This window comes from Balaenoptera acutorostrata, chromosome 10 (assembly GCF_949987535.1).
Source record: "Balaenoptera acutorostrata chromosome 10, mBalAcu1.1, whole genome shotgun sequence".
NCBI lineage: Eukaryota > Metazoa > Chordata > Mammalia > Artiodactyla > Balaenopteridae > Balaenoptera > Balaenoptera acutorostrata.
In genome coordinates, this window is record NC_080073.1 from 1,326,384 (window position 1) to 1,338,686 (window position 12,303).

The 12,303-nt window shown below is 47.6% G+C and overlaps 1 protein-coding gene across 7 annotated transcripts in view; it reads left to right on the forward strand.

Moving 5' to 3' along the window:
• The first annotated feature begins 7,173 nt into the window (after positions 1-7,173).
• The window catches only part of KBTBD12 (kelch repeat and BTB domain containing 12), a 58,056-nt gene continuing 52,926 nt past the window's right edge, over positions 7,174-12,303 (forward strand). For 2 of the 7 annotated variants that reach the window (XM_057554548.1, XM_057554550.1), the window contains exon 1: positions 7,174-7,255. The gene's annotated coding sequence lies outside the window, so the exon portion shown is untranslated. The other 5 variants (XM_007179187.2, XM_007179188.2, XM_007179186.2 and 2 more) reach the window with 3 other exon arrangements.

The window sequence follows — 12,303 nt, forward strand, 5'->3', positions numbered from 1 at the left end:
GGAAGTCTCGCGCATAGGTGATAGTACTATGGGAGCAAGAGAGGATGGATATTGCAGCCTAGCACGTACCGCATGATCCCATTTGTATAAGATACACCCCCAGCATTCACACACATGCACCTGGACAATGGGAGGACGCTTGAAAAATATTGGGACTTTGGGTGAGTTTTGCTTACTTCCTTGAACTTTTCGTATTGATTGAATTTTTGGAAATGGATGTATTTTTCAGTATAGCTTCTTTTCCAAAATGAATGATGTACATGAAATTGAAGACCAGAGACTTCTTGTTGAAAGACATGTGACCCACGGGAGGCTCGGGATCTGGGACAGCCCTTCAGAGTCTCCCAAATTGAGGGCCTTTACCCCCTCAAAGACCAGTCATTGGAGGCAGACTGCCTCCGGGGAGGGGTGAAAGCTTGGGCAAGGCAGCTCCTCTGGGCCCAGAGAAATTCCAGGAGGGGACCAAGCTACGGGGGCTCAGCAGCTAACACTCAGCAGGTGTAAAGTGTCTCCCTGCTGAAGGGGGTTCTATGTGGTGGGCTGCAGTGTACACGACACCAGGGACAGAAAGGCATGGCCTGGAGCTGGAGAAGGAAACAGAGGAAAATCAGAAATGTCACTTTACACAGAACCACTGTATGCAACCACTATTTTTCTTCAAATCTTCCTCAGAAAAGAGAATAGTCTTAAAACTAAACCTAAGTATGGCAAGGTATGAACCTGAGCCTAAGCAAGAGAAAACACTAGACAGACCCAAATGGAAAGACTCTACAAAGTAACTGGCTTGAACATTTCCAAAACGTCAAGGTCATAAAAGGCAAAGGAGACCTAGGAAATATTCCAGACTGAAGGAGACCAAAGAGACACAAGAAAATGCAGTGTGTGATCCTGGATAGTGGATTGTGTGAAGAACAAGATTAGGACTTGGGCAAAATTCAAATGTAGATTGGAGGTACGATAATAGTTTTGTTATTGATGTTAAATTTCCTGACTTTGATAAGCACTCCATGGATGTGTAAAATAATATCCTTGTTCTTAGGATTACATGAGTAAGTGTTCAGGGGTGAAGGGTCTCATTATCTGGAATTTGCTCTCAAATACTCAGAAAAAATAAAATTATATATATAATTTAAATCCTGAGAGAGAAAAAGTAAATATGACAAAACATTAATAATTGGTGAACCTAGGTGAAAGGTATACGAGAGTTCTACTAATAGTCTTGCAACTATTTTGAATGCTTGAAATTCTTTCAAAATAAAAGGAGAAAGAAACTTCCCACAACAGAAAGCCAGTAGGAGGAGAGTACCCAGCCACACTAAAGGAACTCACATCTGATAAGGCTCCTAATGGACAAATGTTGCAATGGATAAAAAGTGGATTATGATCATTATAGACTGTAAACTTGAAGTTGATTCTGGGAAAAATTCTATTGTATTTTCAAATGGATGCATTGTGAGTGCTGATTAAGGATAGTGAGGCTCTCTAGTGGTCAACATGAACTTCCCCCACTAAATAAATAAATGCAAATTAGGTCAAACTAGCCTCATTTTCTTTTCTAAAGTAAAGAAATGGTCATCAGCATAGTGTATCTTGATTTGGCAAAGTTTTGGGGTAAGCTGTGCATGACATGCTCATGGATAAAATGATGCAGCACTTGGCATTTTTATAGCAACCTGAACAGCACCACCCAGAAAACTGACTGAATCGGGGTGGGGGGGCCAGTGGTAATAGTTTCCTAGGGCCACTGTAACAAAGTTCCACTGAGTGGCGGCGTAAACAACAGAAATTTCCTGTGTCACAATTCTGGAGGCTGGAAGTCAAGATTATGGTGTCGGCAGGGTTGGTCCCTTCTGAGGCCGTGAGGGAAGGCTCTGCCCCAGGCCTCTCTCATTGGCTGGTAGACTGTTACCCAGTCCAAGCTCGTCCTGCTCGCCACACAGGCCAACAAATCGAGAGACGACTTGCTGGGGCAAAGAATAGCGACTTTATTCAGAAAGCCAGCAGACCGAGAAGATGGTAGACTAGTGTCCCAAAGACCCATCTGCTCTGAGTTAGAATTCAGGCTTCTCTTTTATACTGAAAGGGGAGGGGGTAAAGTCCTAGTTCTGGTCAGACTGCGGAGGGGAAGTGTTAATTTCCTCCTTCCCAGAAGAGGCAGGGTTCCCCAGAGATAGGCCATTATGTAGAATTTAAGCCTACAGGCAACATCCCTTTAGTGATTAACTTTTAGCAAAAGCAATAGAATACAAAAGTTAAAAGAAACACATCCAATACGGAGTCAGATTTGTTCTTCCCTATCACAGACAGCTGTCTTCAGTCATACGGTGTTCTCCCTGTGTGCATGTCTGTCTCCAAATCCTCCTTCTTCTAAAGACACCAGTCACACTGAATTAGGGCGCACCCTAATGACCTCCTCCTGACCCGACTGCCCCTGTACAGACCCTATCTCAGGGGATGATAAGACAGATGGTGTAACAGACACGGAATGATGGGGGGTGGTCCAAGCCAGGCCCCTCACACGCTCACTGTGCCATCCTGTCATTCATCACTGGCCGTCCTGAGACTCAGCCTGCTCCCGGGTGGTGTGAGGATTAAACGGGAAAACGAGCAAAGGCACTGTGCAAACTGCAAGCCCCCCATAGCCCCCTGAACTCAGGACCACCACCTGCTGGGAGGCAGCCAGTGCTCCAGCACGCGAGAGGGCTGGGGGGGATGAGACAGGGTCCACAAGCGGGCGAGACCCGTCATCACATCTTTTACAGTCATCTTTATCAGGTTCAGACACAGGGGGTTACTCATCTACAAATCTAACTGTGGGCTAATTTTTTTTTTTTTTTTTGTGGGCTAATTTATAAAACATACTTAGGAGATTTCCACCCATTTCCCGCCATTATTCTTCAGAAGAGTGGAGACATGCAGTCCTTTAAGGATTCTCCACAGCTTCTTTCTAGATGGTGTCTTCTCAGACCCCCAGCTGCCCCTCAGCCCCTCCATCAGCCAGAGGGTCTCACGCTTCCTTCCAGGAACTGAGTCGATTTCTCTGCACCCAGCAAAGACAGCTGGCATCTCTGCTTCCACTGTGGTTCCCGTTCCTTCCTACTTCTCCAGCCTAGATCCTGCATCTTCTCTCCCCTCTAACATTTGGAGCCTCCCCCTTTCCAAGGGTGTCTTGGTTTTTGTCTTTATACAGACTTAAAGCTTCTATCTTAACACATCCTCAGGTTACCTGAGGCCTCCTTCTGCCCAATCAGCATTTCCCAGGTGTGTCCCATGGGGACCCATATTCACATCATAGACCCAGAGGTCCCAAAGTCAAGAATGGTTAGGAAATGCCTTGTCTCTTTACTGCAGGATTCATTAGAGCCTTTAATACTGTATTTTGATTCTCCCCAAAGGGACATGGAATGCATTTCCCAAATGGTTCTAAACCAGTTCTCATGGGTTTAGAACTCCGTCTTCTGGAAACTCTTGAGGGACTAGCGTCCGGCTTCCACGAGTGCTGGTCTGCACCCAGTGTCTCTGCTTCCAGTTGGTCTGTGACGGACACGGCCGTCTGTCTAGCAAATCCTTTTCCCTTCCTCTTGGTCACAGAGCGAGACTCTATTTCCCAATCTCCCTCGCAGTAAGGTGTGACCATGTGGCCTCCATCTTTCCAAAGGGAGTGAGCGGCCTGAGACTGGCCTCTTCCAGGCCTGATCCCCACAAATCTGCTGTGCACTTGTTCCCCCACTCTTTCCCTCTGCCTGGAGACCAACAAACACCCAGGGGACTAGGCAGAGCCTCCACCGGGGAGGTGTCCCAACAACTAAGCGGAGGAGGACAGCCACCTGGATGACGCAAACACCTGAAGGGCTCCCGCAGAAGCAGAACGCAGGTGAGCCTCTCTATGTTAAGCCCTGAAGGGCTGCGGCCTGTTCTTACTTCAGCCCAGCTCTCACTTTGCCACCGCTGTCAGTGATGTTTGGCCAGATCCTGGGGTCTGGTCTTTGTTCTTAATTCTTCCCATAATCCGACACTCCTCCTACCACTTCCTCCTCTGCAGCCATGCTCTGTCCGTTCCTGTTGCTTTTACCCACGGAATATTCTTTTCCTCTCCATCGCCCTCTCTTCCTCACCTCCATCCCCAGCCTGGGTGTGTCTTCAGTCCCCTTGCTTCTCTAACATGGCTTCATCTCTGATCTCATGGCTTCTACCATCTCATCCAAGGAAAGAGAGGGAGAAGGAAGAGCTGAGAGATTAACTGTCACCTCACCAGAGTATATCCTTCCAGGGACCAAGCCTGTTTTATTCACAGCTGTTCATTAGCATCTAGTTATGCCTGGCACAGAATAGATGCTCAATTAATATCTGTTAAATGACTAGACAAATGCACAGACGGCAAGGGAGGCATTACTCTTCCAATGGCAACACCCTGATAATGGGGAAGGACAAAATCCAGAGTTCGGCTGGGAGTTTAGAGAGCAATTGGGATCACACCGTGTCACTGGTGAGTCATGCACTGCACGACCCCAGCCTTTCTCGTGCAATGTGGTGTGAGCGCCAGCAGGTGGAAGGAAAGGCCTGGGGGCTTAAAGAATGCTTTGGGAGAGGAGCTACATGAGCAGTGGTGGGCAAAAGCAGAGAACGGGAAAGCAAAAACATTTGCTCTCTATAGAAGCCAATTGTTTTCAAGCACAAAAAAATTCAACACAAGGTTGTTGAGGGTCTCCTATGTGCCAGCCATTGTTGAGCTCTGGGGATGCAGGGATGAGAGCAGCCACTCTCTGCCTGGAGATGCCCACCACCCAGCAGCATGTGAGGCCCAAAACCAGAGTCATCAGGCCATGGGCCCAATGCTACCTGTCAGCAGCAGAGGGGGAGGGCCCTGGGAACACAGACAGTGGCGTCAGTCATTCTGCTGGAGATGTGTTCTGGGAAAGATACACGGAGGAGGTGACATCTGAGCTGGACTTGGGAGATAATTCCCTAATTATGTGCATCCATTGGGTCCGCAACCGTTTACTGAGCACCAGCTTGGTGCCAGGCTCTGGGCACAAGGGTGAGCAGAAACAGATACAGCCCTGCCCTCACTTCGCGGGGAGAAGGGCCGTTGATCTCACAATTACACCAACAAATGCAAAACTAAACCTGAAAACAGGGCTAGAAAGGAGTGGTGCAAGGTTTTATGGAAGGTGAAATAAACGTTTGTAGATTGACGAATCTACAGAGAATGTGTAGGGCAAAGACTGCCAGCTGGATCATAATGTAAATAACGGAGCTACTGGCCACCCAGGAGAGACTAGAATTCCCAGTCCCACCACCATGGGCGAGGTTTGACCATGTAACTAAGTTACGGACAGCAGTATCTGAAGCGTGAATTCTGGGTGTGTCCTTAAAGGGGGGAGGCTTCCCCCCTCTCCTGTGCCTCCCAGCTGGAGGTGGTGGTGAGCTGTCTTGGAGCATGTGGACCAGGGCAGTACTCTAGGGTAGGTGGAGTAAGAAGGGTGGAGGGGCGGTGCCCGGGGCAATGACTGCGGAGCTGCCTGAGGAGCCTTGGAGCCCTTCCACCAGGCACCGTATGAAGGAAAACTTACGTTCCTTCCTGTTAGGGAACTATCACTGGAATTCTGTTAGAGCAGCTGAACCTATACATCTTGACTCACACCGTATGCAAGATACTAACCACTGCTTAATAAAGCAACAGAAAATATCAGTTAGTGTACTTGGACTCTGCCTCACCGCAAGATCTGATGATTCATAGACTCAGGATTTGAGGATTTCATTGCTTGGGGGAAATGAAATAATCTTGGGATGTGGAGAGAAATTTGGCGTCCAGAAGGTTTGTGACCTTTCAAAAACCCTGAAATCTATTAGATTAAGTTGTGTGCAGCCTTGAGTGCCCCAAGGCTGGGCTCTCTGGGTGGTTTATCATCACAGGAGTGGGCAGGTGAGGCTTAGTAGACAGACAGTACCTCCCTTCCCCAGCTTCCCTCTGACAGATTCTTATTTATTTATTTATTTATGGCTGCACGTGAGCTCAGTAGTTGTGGCTGGCGGGCTCTAGAGCGCAGGCTCGGTAGTTGTGGCACACGGGCTTAGTTGCTCCGCGGCATGTGGGATCTTCCTGGACCAGGGCTCAAACCCATGTCCCCTGCATTGGCAGGCAGATTCTGAACCACTGCGCCACCAAGGAAGTTCCCCTCTGACAGATTCTTAAAGCAGAAGAGCCTCCAAAAGAAATGTCCCTGTCTCTGCCTCAGGACAGGATACAATCAGTACTATCAGTAAAAGGTGGCCTTCTGCCCCACTTTCAAGACCTTTGGGGAGAGGAGTCTGCATTTAGTAATACCTGCCCCATCGGGAGAAAACGACTTGGGTTACCTGATAGTTATCAAAGCACTTTCACACCTATTGGCTCTCCTATTTCATCCTCCTAATAACTTGGGTGTGAGCCAGGTGCAATACGGTCTTGCCTACTGTCCTCCAAGAATCTGAGCTAATCACAGGAGGTCATGAGGCTTCCAGGGGCAGAGCGGAGCTAGGACACCAGGTAAGGCCCTCCTTCCTGTCACTTACCAGCTTTGCCCCTCCATCACCCAAATCAGTGACCGCTCCCTGACCATCCGTTCTCTGGAGGGCCCCAGCCAGCATGTGAGTGGGCCGCCAAGGTGGACAGGACAGAGCTCTTGGCCTCTGGGAGCTTTCGGGGGTGTGGGGAGATGTGACAGGTTTGCACACCTGGCTACAGTGTGGCGCTCTGTAGGGTGAGCACCGTGTGATGGGCACAGGCCACATGCTCCCAGCCCTTCAGGCCAGAACAGCCAGAGGACCCAAAAAATGAGTTTGTGGCAACTGCTGGAATCCCGCCCTCCCGTGCCCACGGGTGCTGAGCATGAAGCCTCAGGCACTGATGCCCTGCACCTGCGCACACGCTGTACCCACACGTGTACCCACACCTCCACACATGTGTATACATGTACACACACACACACACACACACACACACACACACGCAGGCGCTGCGGCGCGTAGTCCCTGCAGCCCGGGGCGGGAGGGTGGGTGCGGAGCGCGAGCACCTGTCCGCCCGCGGAGCTGCCAGGCCGCCTCCTGCCCGCGGGCGCCCGCGCCCCCTCCCCGCGCCGTCTATTTATATCGCTCGCCGGCTCTGCCCATATTGGGCAGCGCCAGCAGGTCAGGCGCCCCAGGCCGGGTCGCGGCGCCATTGCGGCGGCCCCTGCGGAGCGAGTGCGGCCGCGCCTCCCGTCGGGGTAGCCCCGTAAGTAACGGTGACCGGGCCGCGGGGACCACCCGGGGCCCCTCCGGCACCTGCGCCCCTGCCGCGCGTGCAGCCCCGCGCCCCTGATCGCCTGGTCCTGGGCCGCCCTCGCCGGCCCTGGCGGCCGTGGAGGGGGCGCCTGTGTCTGCCCGTGCCCGGGGTCCTCCTGGAACCGAGAACACGGCCCGGCACTCGACAGGATCCGCTCTCTGAACCGTAGACTGAGGAGTCTAATCGCCCTGCGTTTCCCACCCCACCCCCCACCCCCGCGGGGTTCTTAAGAGTAACTAACGAGCTCGATGCATGTTAAAGGCTCTGGTAAGAATGCAAAACGTCAGCTCTTCAACGGAAAGGAAAAAGGAAACTTGCCTTATTTAGCTTCATCTCCATCCTGGCCGTCATTAAAAGCCAGGTGTGTGGAGCGGATTATTACTCTGCAAAAAATCCAGTATTTTCCAATGCTCCTGGGAGACTCGGAGTGCGTTCAGGGTGGGGCAGGTGTTCTGAGCCATTTTCAGCCAGGGTCTGCACAAGACGGTGATGCTGAAGCAAACCAGGGTGTGGGGAGCAATGGGAAAAGCCATGGGTCACCAAGGTAAATGCTGTAGGACAACTAAAGGGGCAGGGGTGAAAAAAATCATAACTGAGGACTCTGAGGTCTCCATTAGGGCGAGGGGGCTGGGAATGGGGAGGAGGTGTGCCGTCTGAGAGGCGGGGCTACTCAGGTCCTGCTGGTGGTCGTCGCCATGGGAATTAAGAACCCCCTGTTGCCCTATCTTGCGTTTTTTTTTCAATAGATGCTGGAATGTTTCAGCTCTGCATGTTGACAATTAATTTACAAAAAAAAAAAAAAAAGTCTGAGCAGCCAATGTGCTATCTCTGGCCTCAGTTCTCTAAGAATGGGGGCCAAATTCCTGAGCGCAGTGGTGACGGGGAATTAATTTTGAGGATGGGAGAAGTGGGTGTCAGAATGTGTCAGGCTGTAGGCAAGGAAATCAAGTTAATGATTCTGGGTGATTTATTTGACTTGGACAAACGGATAGCAACTTGAAGAATCAAAATATCTTCAAGACAGTGGTTAATAACATGTATAAAACCTAAAAGAAAAAAAAGTTATGAACTTGTAATTTAGGACTAAGCAACGCATTCATTTAATTGCACAAACCGTCTTGAGCAACTCTTCTGTGCCAGGCATTGTCACAGACAGACGCTAAGAATACAGAAAGGGTTAAGACCTGACCCCCTACCCTCAATGTGCGCATCAGTGAAAGGTGAGGAGGGCGAATGCGTAAATAAATTGCAGTAACAACGGTGCAATAACCACCGTGTTCAAGGTACAAGCAAGGAAGGGCAAAGAAGGCTTCACTGAGGAAGTGACGTCTGGAGTGAATTTTGAAGAGCCAGTTACATTTTTTCAGGTGGAAGCAGGTGGAGAATATTCCAGACACAGGGAACAACATGTGTAGCCACATAGCATGAGAATAGTGAGTGGTTCAGTACTACTAAAGAGATTGGAAAATATGAGGAAGGAAAGTCCGGAGATGGGGCAGGAAGGGCTGGGAGGTGCCAGGCTAGGAAGGGCCTCCTGATGCCTGGAGGACGGGTAGTGCTGGTGCAAATAGGCTTGAGGTATTTTTTTAAATGTGGGGTAATGATTTCCATACATGAGAGTCACCAACTTACAGAGGGGCTGTGTTTTAAGCTTTGGAACTGAGACATCATTGACATCATTTTGACATTCCTTGGCTTGCCAATCAAAATCTGTTGAAGGGGGTTTTAGGCTGGAATGTAGGACCCTTACCAAGTAATTTTTCAGGTCTTCAGTTTTTTTCATCGATAAAATTCAAGGCTTTGCTGTTGATCAACTCTATCATTTCATATTATGACCTACTCACATACTGAACATTTCTATGGGAAAAAAATGTATACACTAATTCTGGAATCCAGTAACTTCTTTTCCCACCAAAGCACAAGTAGGAAGGAATTGTTTCTTTCTCCCAGAGCAGTTCTCATTAAGACTGGAGAAGCAGGTTGTAAGCATTTGTATTTTCCAATGACTCATAAGTTGGGCTGCCTACACTTTGACAGGTTAAAAAGAAAATTCTCAATGTATCTACGTATCCTGTCTGCCTGTCTGTCTGCCTCTCTCTATATATGTACACGCACTGATGTGGTTTACACTGTATGGGGCTGGCCAAAAAGTTCGTTTGGGTTTTGATGTTATGGAAAAACCCGAACAAAACTTTTGGCCAACCCAATAGGTTAGGTTTTCAAAATTATAAGTTACTCTAATGTTAATACAGTTTTTAATTTTAAACTTAGTTTATGCAATATTTAAGACGTGCAAAAAGGCCTAATGAATAATAAAGTATGTTATCGGGTTCCCGCCATGCAGCTGATGAAGTCGAACGCTGATTACGCAGCTGGAATTCCTGTCACCCTCCTCCAGCTGTGTGCCCTCCCTCCACACCTCCAGAAAGCAACCACTTTCCGGAACTTGGTGTTTAGAATTACCTTTCACTTCTTTATATTCCACTACAGTTGTACATACCCTTAAAGAATATACAATTCTTTTAACTTTTTCTTTTGATATAATTTCAAATTTACAGGAAAGTTCTAACAGTAGGACAAAAAACTCCCATAGACCCTTTACCAGATTCACCATTTATATTTATTTTGTCATAATATAGCACCTACATTTACTCTATTAGAATATATAGTATTGTTTTGCATAATTTAAAGAAGATATCAGTGGCGGGCAGCACCTATTCTTTTAGTCCGTTTCACACATTGATGTTTGTGAAATTCATCCATGTCGATACATGGAGCTCTAGTTCATTCTTCTTCTTTTTTTTTTTTTTGCTGTACAATATTCTCTTGAGTGAATATGCTACAGTCTATCTGTGCTCCTGTTAACGAATATTTAGGTTATTTCCAAATTTTTACTATTTCAAACAGTGCTGCTATGAATTTAAACTAGTTTTAACTTCAGCAAAACATGGAGTCATGGTCATGTATCAATCATTATTTAGAAAAAGTAGCAACTTTAAAGATAATATAAAGATTATAAAATAAAACATTGGTAGTTTAAGTAAACTAACATTTTTATGCCACATTAAATTCTATTTTATTTTTTTAATAAATTTATTTATTTAGTTAGTTATTGGCTGTGTTGGGTCTTCGTCGTTGTGCTCAGGCTTTCTCTAGTTGTGGCGAGCGGGGGCTACTCTTCGTTGTGGTGAGCGGGCTTCTCATTGCGGTGGCTTCTCTTGTTGCAGAGCACAAGCTCTAGGCACGTGGGCTCAGTAGTTGTGGCTCGTGGGCTCTAGAGTGCAGCCTCAGTAGTTGTGGCGCACGGGCTTAGTTGCTCCGAGGCATGTGGGATCTTCCCGGACCAGGGCTTGAACCCGTGTCCTCTGCGTTTGCAGGCGGATTCTTAACCACTGCACCACCAGGGAAGCCCCATATTAAAATTTATAGCAATCCATTTCTTAAAACTAAGTATACTGGACATGGGTAAAACTGCATTTTGGATTTGCAAAGTAATTAGGCTTTATTCTTGTGATTTATATTTATTTTTGCTACTCATTTTTTCTCCATTATGGGTACTATTAATATGAATGCACAATTCAGTCTTCTATAAATTGGAGCAGAGAATAACTTCCCACTGATATCACTGAGAACATTTATACAATTTTATTTTGCTGATGAAAGGAGAATGCCCTCTGTGCCCTCATTACAAGAAAAAGTTGCTGTCAGCTCTCTATTATTTGTGAGCTGTGTCTGTACCCACAAGCAGTTTGTATATGAACCCAAACATTGTTATTGTTCAAAAACTGTTTGTACAGGGGCTTCCCTGGTGGCGCAGTGGTTGAGAATCTGCCTGCCAATGCAGGGGACATGGGTTCGAGCCCTGGTCTGGGAGGATCCCACATGACGCGGAGCAACTGGGCCCGTGAGCCACAGCTGCTGAGCCTGCGCGTCTGGAGCCTGTGCTCCGCAACGGGAGAGGCCACGATGGTGAGAGGCCCACGCACCGCGATGAAGAGTGGCCCCCGCTTGCCGCAACTAGAGAAAGCCCTCGCACAGCAACGAAGACCCAACACAGCCATAAATAAATAAATAAATAAAATTTTTTAAAAAATGTTTGTACAGGTGTATCCAGTTTCAGCTTTACCAAGCAAATTACATGTTATACATGCATGGCCTTATTTAATTCTCCCAACTATTCTTATATAAATTTCTCAAAACTAATTCCAAGCGAGGAATCGAAAAGAGGCTAAGAAACTTGCTCATGTTGTAAATGGTAGAGCGAGGTCTCAGAACCCAGGTCTCAGGAACCCAAGTCAAAGCCCACGTTCCAAACCTCTGAGCTACCCTCTGCTACCCCACTGTGAGCACTTGGATACAAAGGACTGATCCAACTACTTTATTTATATACAGAAACCCCAATTTACACATGCAGAAACCAAGGTTCAGAAAGGTTACATAATTTTATGGGACTTCCCTGGTGGTGCAGTGGTTAAGAATCCGCCTGCCAATGCAGGGGACACGGGTTCAAGCCCTGGTCTGGGAAGATCCCACATGCCGTGGAGCAACTAAGCCCGTGGGCCACAACTACTGAGGCTGCACTCTAGAGCCCACGAGCCACAACTACTGAGCCCGCGTGCAGCAACTACTGAAGACCGGGCACCTAGAGCCCATGCTTTGCAACAAGAGAAGCCACCACAATGAGAAGCCTGCGCACCACAACAAAGAGTAGCCCCCACTCACCCCAACTAGAGAGAGCTTGCGCACAGCAACAAAGGGCCAATGCAGCCAACAAATAAAAAATAATAATAATAAATAAATTAAAAAAAAAAAAGAAAGGTTACATAATTTTAGGATGACAGAAAGCAGTGGCTAAACTAAGATTCAGGCCCAGGACTATCTCACTTCAAAGCCCCATCTGCAATGCCAGCATCTTCTGTGTACCTTATGTATACAAGGAACAATGCTGAGAATTCTTATTGAAGTATGGTGGCTAATTTAACTGACCAGGTATCTCT